Source organism: Pteropus vampyrus, unplaced genomic scaffold, assembly GCF_000151845.1.
Source record: "Pteropus vampyrus isolate Shadow unplaced genomic scaffold, Pvam_2.0 Scaffold531, whole genome shotgun sequence".
Taxonomy (NCBI): domain Eukaryota; kingdom Metazoa; phylum Chordata; class Mammalia; order Chiroptera; family Pteropodidae; genus Pteropus; species Pteropus vampyrus.
Window position 1 is genome coordinate 427,654 of NW_011889312.1, and position 6,943 is coordinate 434,596.

The following is a 6,943-nucleotide window of genomic DNA, read 5'->3' on the forward strand; positions in this document are numbered from 1 at the left end:
TTGAGCTCTAATGTAAATAAAGAAGTTATTTACAGTCTATAGATCACATTTAATGTCATGATTTAATTAAGAAATGTACAGCTTTAACAATTTTTGATGCAATTATTATCACATAGCAAGAAATATAAAGTCATCTCATTTTTACAAAACTATTGTCTCCAAGAGTATATGTAACATCTTCACTAAAATCTTCTAAGTAATGAAGTTTAATAACAAATTTACAGATCATGAAAATAAAATACAAGGACAAAATATTTTAGCTAATAAATCTAAAGATACAGTCCTCAATGTAAAAGATACAAATACATGAAAATTAATTATAATTTTAGGACACTAAGAAATCATGCAGATGTTATAACCTACTTAAAGCCAGGGAGAAGAATTTTAAAGCACTTTTTGTATGTTTTATTTTTAAAAACTTGCCACATCAGTTGATAGAACAATAACAAATTTCTGATTTTGAAGCAAGTTACATTTGCAAAATTATTCCAGAAGTATGCACCAAATTTTCCCTTTGACTACAATAAAAACAAATAATTTTGTCTTATACTTACCAGTCTTTCTGTTCTAAATGTGTGAAAGCTTGAGGAAGTCTTTTTACATTAATTATCTACTCCTAAAAAAAAAACTTATTTTCTCATGCAATCAGGATAAATTAACTTTTTAATCTGCTTTTATTAAATGTGCTTCTCAGCTAATTCTTACAAGCATTTCTTTTCAACTAGTTTTCTTTGAATTATCATATTAAATTTTGTTCACTTGGTAAATATGTCATAACTTCTAAATGTATTCACTGTACCTAAATTGAAAAGCCTCTTTAATTAGCTTGGAATTGATATTTTTCTGTAGATAAGCAGCCAACTTGCAGGACCTCGCTCCCTATTGTTCAAGTTTAGTGGTGAATTAAAGTTGTTAATATAAAATAGTTCTTTTATTTTTTAAAAAAGGAATCACATACTTCTATTTCTCCATAGTTTGTTTACCTTATGGATGACTCTTACATATGAAATTGTAGTTATAGAATTAATTCCACCAAAAAAAATACATTAGAAAAACCAAAAAGAGGGAAAAAACAATTCAGGCTCATGTTTACATGAGTACAGTCATGTGCCGCATAATAAAGTACAGTCATGTGCCGCATAATATTTTCATCTATGACAGACCATATATATGAGAGTGGTTTCATAAGATTATAATGGAGCTAAAAAATTCCTATCGCCTAGTGACATCATAGCCATTGTAAAGTTGTAGCACAACACATTACTCACACATTTGTAGTGATGCTGATGTAAACAAACCTACTGTGCTGCCAGTCATATAAAAATATAACACATACAATTACCTACAGCATATAATATTTAATAATGATAACCGATGATGTTACTGGTTTATGTATTTACTATACTATATTTTTTGCAATTATTTTAGAGCATACTCTTTATACCTAGTTAAAAAAAAAGTTTGCTATAAAACTGTATGCCGTGTTACACCAGCAGCAATCTCATACACTTCGTGTTTATATCTCTTGAGTCCATCATTTTCCCTTGTGCTTGATCTAATCTCATATTGCTTTGTTCATCATGGCCCCTAGGTGTACAAAATCCAATGCTAATGTTGCCAGTAATAAGCCACATTGAGTGATTAACCTGGAAACAAAATGAAAAGTGATGAAGGACTATGAAGATGGAAAACCAGTGATGGTTATTGCTTGACAGGCAGGCATGTCCCATTCCACCCTAGCTACAATCTTGCAAAACAAGAATAAAGTGATGGAAGTTGTTAAAGGATCTGCTTCACTGAAGACAAAGAGACTAAGAAAAAATTGGAGAAGAGCCCATATCAGACCTGGAGAAATTTCAAATGACCTGAATTGAAGACCAGAAACAGAAACATGTCCCTCTCATCACTGTGACGATCACAGCCAAAGCAAAAATTCTGTTTACAGTGTTGAGAGAAAAGGCTGGACCTGACTACAATGTTGAATTTACTGCTAGCTCTAGGTAGTTTAAATGATTCAAAAATTGTTATTTTTTAAATAATGCAAAAGTGAGTGGTGAGTCTGAGTGCTAATGTGAAGGCAGCTGAAGAATTTGGGAAGAATTTTTGGAAACTGATTGTGGAGGAAAATTACTTACCACAGCAAATATACTCAGTATGGATGAAATCGCCCCATTCTGGGAACAGATGCCTGAAAGGACTTTCATCCATAAGGAGGTCCAGTCAATGCCAGGTTTCAAGACTTTTAAGGACAGGAAAAGAGTCTTGCTTGGGGGCAATGTTACAAGTTACGATTTGAAACGCTTTGTAATCTGATACTGTGAAGACCTCAGGGCCATCAAGCATACCAATAAGCATGTACTGCCAGTGTACTAGAGGAACAGTAAAAGTTGGATGACTCAGCTCCTCTTCCAAGATGCCCCCTTGAAATGCTATGCCCACAAAATAAAGAAATATTGTTTGGAGAATAGCATAGCTTTCGAGATTTTGCTTATTGTTAATAGTGCTCCCAGAAATGCTTTTTGTTTTTTTTTTATTAGTGATCATCATCTTACTATAAAAGTGGTGTTTTCCGTTTAAGCATCACCTCTTTCATCCAACTAATGGATCAAGGAGTTATAGCAGCTTTCAAGGTCCACTACCTGAGAAGGGCCTTTGCCCAAACTATTGCTGCAATTGAGGAAGACATTGAGAAGACATTGATGTAATTCTGGAAGAATTATAGCATCTATGGTTGAATCAAGAACCTTCCTTGGGTTTGGGGAGATGTCACCAAGAACTGTATGAACAGCATCTAGACGAAGACCCTAAGAGGTTTGTCCGTGACAAAAAAACTTTCCAAGAATGAGGAGGCTGCAAAAATCAACAAGGCTGCAGGTGAGATGGCAAACAACTTTAACCTGGGTGCGGATGAGGATGACATTGAGGTGCTCCTAGAGGTGGTCCCTGAGGAACTGACTAATGAGGAGTTGTTAGAACTGGAACAGGAGGACATAGCTGAAAAAGAGGCAATAGAAAAAGAAACTGCAGGATAAGAAAAAGAAGAACTCTCTAAGAAAATTCACAGTGAAGGGTTTGACAGCTTTTGCAGACCTCAACAAGCTCCTTAAAGTATTGGAAAATATTGACTCCAACACCAAAAGGTTTTCATTAATAGAGAGTTACATTCATGGTGCATTATTTGCTTACAAGCGAAACTATGGTGAAAAAAAAGGAACAAAACAAGCAAACCACTATAGACATATTTCTAAAAAGAGTGACACCTTCTCAAGAAGAGACTTAGGCAGGTCTTTCAGGAGGTATTCCTAAAGAAGGCATTGTTACCATGGGAGATGACAGCTCCATGCATGTTATTGCCCCTGAAGACCTTCCAGTGGGACAAAATATGGAGGAAGAAGACAATGATATTGATGATCCTGATCCTGTGTAGGCGTAGGACAATCTGTGTGTTTGTGTCTTAATTATTAACAAAAAGTTTAAAAATTAAAAAAAATCTAAAAATAGAAAAGAGTTTACAGAATAAACATATAAAAAATATTTTTGTACATCTGTATAATTTGTGTGTTTTAAACTGTTATTATAAGTCAAAAAATTAAAAATTAAATAGTTTACAAAGTAAAAAGGATATAGTAAGCTAAAGTTAATTTATTATTGAAAAATGTTTTTTATAAACTTAGTGTAATCTAAGTGTCTAATGTGTATAAAGTCTACAGTAGTGTACAGTAATGTCCTAGGCCTTCACATTCACTTACCACTCACTCACGAACCCACCCAGAGCAACTGCCAGTCTTGCAAGCTCCATTCATGGAAAGTGCCCTATGCAGAAGTACCATTTTTTTTTTAATCTTTTATGCCATATTGTTACTGTAACTTTTCTCTGTTTAGATATGTTTAGATATGTAAATACTATTGTGTTGCAATTGTTGCCTACAGTATTCAGTTCGATGACATGCTATCCAGGCTTATAGCCTAGAAGTAAGTAGTAGGCTGTACCATCTATGCTTGTGTAGGTGCACCCTGTGATGTTTGCACAACAATGAAATCACTTAATGATGCCTCCCTTAGAACGTATCTTCACAGTTGAGCGACATGTGACTGTACAAAAATCTAACTTCTTTATCACGCCGATCACCATAAGAGCAAAAGAAATAGTGCAGGTCTTTAGCGCTTCTCAGGCGTGCAGGGGGTGCCGTGCACTGCTAGTTTCACACTCATGGAGTAGACCACTAGCTGAAAAACTTGAACTTAAATAAACTATTTTTATCCTCCTGACTTTGCCAAGAATCCACTATACTAAAATAAAGATAAAAATATTTTGATGAGAGTAATTCATTTTTAAAAAATGGCATTTAAAAAAATTCATTTAAAAAAAAGTCTAAGACAACCCTTTAGATTTACTTAGGAACCAATACTCACATTAATGAAAAGTAAAGATTTACAAATATGCTAGCAAATAAAAATAATTGGGATGTCCTAAATGAGAGAATTGCCTCCTAAAATGATATGGCTGATATTTGCAAGAGCAGGATAGCGCCTCAGTAGACAAAGAACAGAGCGGACCACCTTATTCTGCAACTCCTCCTTGATAATGGTTCTTCTGGCCTCAATAACAGAACAAAAAGAACTTGAGTATGAATACTGGACACATTAACATATATTTTATGACTCATTTGGAAATTTATATTGTCAGGACATTTAAATGTTGTATTTAAAGTTGTTTTTAATTGAATTACTGCATTTTTAGCTATGACGTTATTTCTCAAAGAACTTTTCATTAATTGGATGTCACAAAAAAAGTATAGAAAATGAATTTGTAATAATTTCAATCTTAGAATTTTATCTATAGAAAATATTTCAATACTGAAATGTAATCAGTATGTTAAATAAGCACAACGTAGAACTGTGATCAACATGCATCTCTAATTCTTTATCCAACCACTTCTTTAAGCTTTTCTCAGTGAGTGTACTCTTCTTCTGTCCCTCTAAGAAAAATTCTGAAAGCCTGTGAATTTTCTACTTACTCTCTGGTAATAACAGTCCTACAATTGCTTTAGGGTGCAAAGAGCTTCAAGTCGGAATTTAAATTTTCCTCTTTTCTGCAATAATAAAAGTTCTAATTTCAATTCAAAGCTTCTCTTCTCCTAAAGCTTGAAACCTGAAGTGTGAGAGGAATGGCTGGTTGCCTTCTTCTCTCCTCTCCCTGCTCCTGTCTTGCTCTGCCTCTAACTGCTCTTGCACTCCATCTAGGATGAAAGGTAGGATGATTTGGAGCGGTAAGGATAAGACAGGTCTTCCTTTCCAGTTCTGAAGATGTTTACAGCTGAGTTCACTTACTGGGGTGCTTTTGAGGCTCTTTGGAGAGTTCTCTGTTAAATCTTGCATTTCCCTTGACTAAGATGATGTTTCCTTCAATCCTGGGCATCCAATAAATCTAGCTTTTTTCTTCTGAGACTTCCTAGCCTCTTGTAGACTGTATGGAAGAGGATCTAATTTGATTCTCTTCTGGCAGCTTCTACAGTTTGGCCCACATCTGAATGGGAAACACTCACGCATCTTTTGACTCAGCAAACTTTTGAACTGTTCTCTACACTACAGCACTGACTGTTCTGGCTCTTCCAATAAAGCAGCTAAGTCAACCCTTCCCTTATCTTTGGATTTGCTAAAATTATAGTATCTTAAGTATTTCCCAGTGTTCTCCAAGAAGACCCTCAAAGCCCTTCCTACTGAGGTGAGAGTTAGTATAACTCTACCCTACCCTATCCTAAATATGGGTTAGGAACTTTTTAGAACCATGATGGCTCTGGCCAAAGAAATCTACTTACCAGTCTGTTTTTTTCACAAAATTCTCTGTTTGGCCCCCTAAGACTCTTGCTAAGGATATGAGTTATACAACAGAATCTCTCTCCATTTCCTATGTAAACTGAATATTAGGGCAGAGGTGGGAGGGGACCTCGTCTCTCAACACATTGGTATCTTGATATCTGTCATACTGTAACCTTAAATCAAACTGAAGCTAGTCTATTTTGTGAGTTACAGCAATAGCTTAGTTACTCCATATGTAGGTGAATGTAAAAAAATAAACAAGAAAATATTGAACTCAGATATATATTTATACATATAATTAATTGTACTCCTGAGCTTATATGATACTTTAGCTTTTCAATATGTCTCCATTGTATTTGTACCTCTGTACGTACAGTCCATGTAGCACTGAATCAATTTTTTAGCTCTTTCTTTAGTGATTTGCATTAGAGGAGAAAGGATATGAAGCTTACTGACATCTAAGCTTTGTGGCTGCCACTGAGGTTATTTATTTTCAATTATGTATCAAGTGACAACAACAGTGCTGTGCTGTGAATTAAATAGCTTTGATTTTCCATTAAGTGTGAATTCAAAGCTCAAATATAGATATACCCAGCCATATAGAGGTGAAATCCAACAGGGGTCCTGTGAATAACAGGAGTTGGTTTAAATAGCTGCATATTAAACTTCTACTCTCCCTTCATTCTATGCAGCAAATAGTACCATTATAACTAAGAATTAAAATGCACTAACACCAGGGACGAGGGAAATAAATTGAGGTGTCACAAAAACATTTATTATAACCTGTAATTATTTATTTATTTGGTTGTTTATTTCCTGTCTGTATCACCAAAATTTATATGCAAAGTGGGCAGACACCTTGTCTTTCAATTCATTATGTATTTCCAAGTAACTAGAAGAATAATTTCTAGCACAGAGTAAGCATTTGGTAAATATTTCATTGATCAAAATGGATTGAAGAATAAATTAATACAAAATAAATTTTTGAGTGAATACTGGAATTAATTCTAGAATGGAGATTTAATCGTTAATGCATTCCAGTCTAAATCATCTAGACATGGATTCTTTTTACTATGATCACAGAATTTTTTAAATTTTTAATTTATTCCCAGAACTAAAAAAA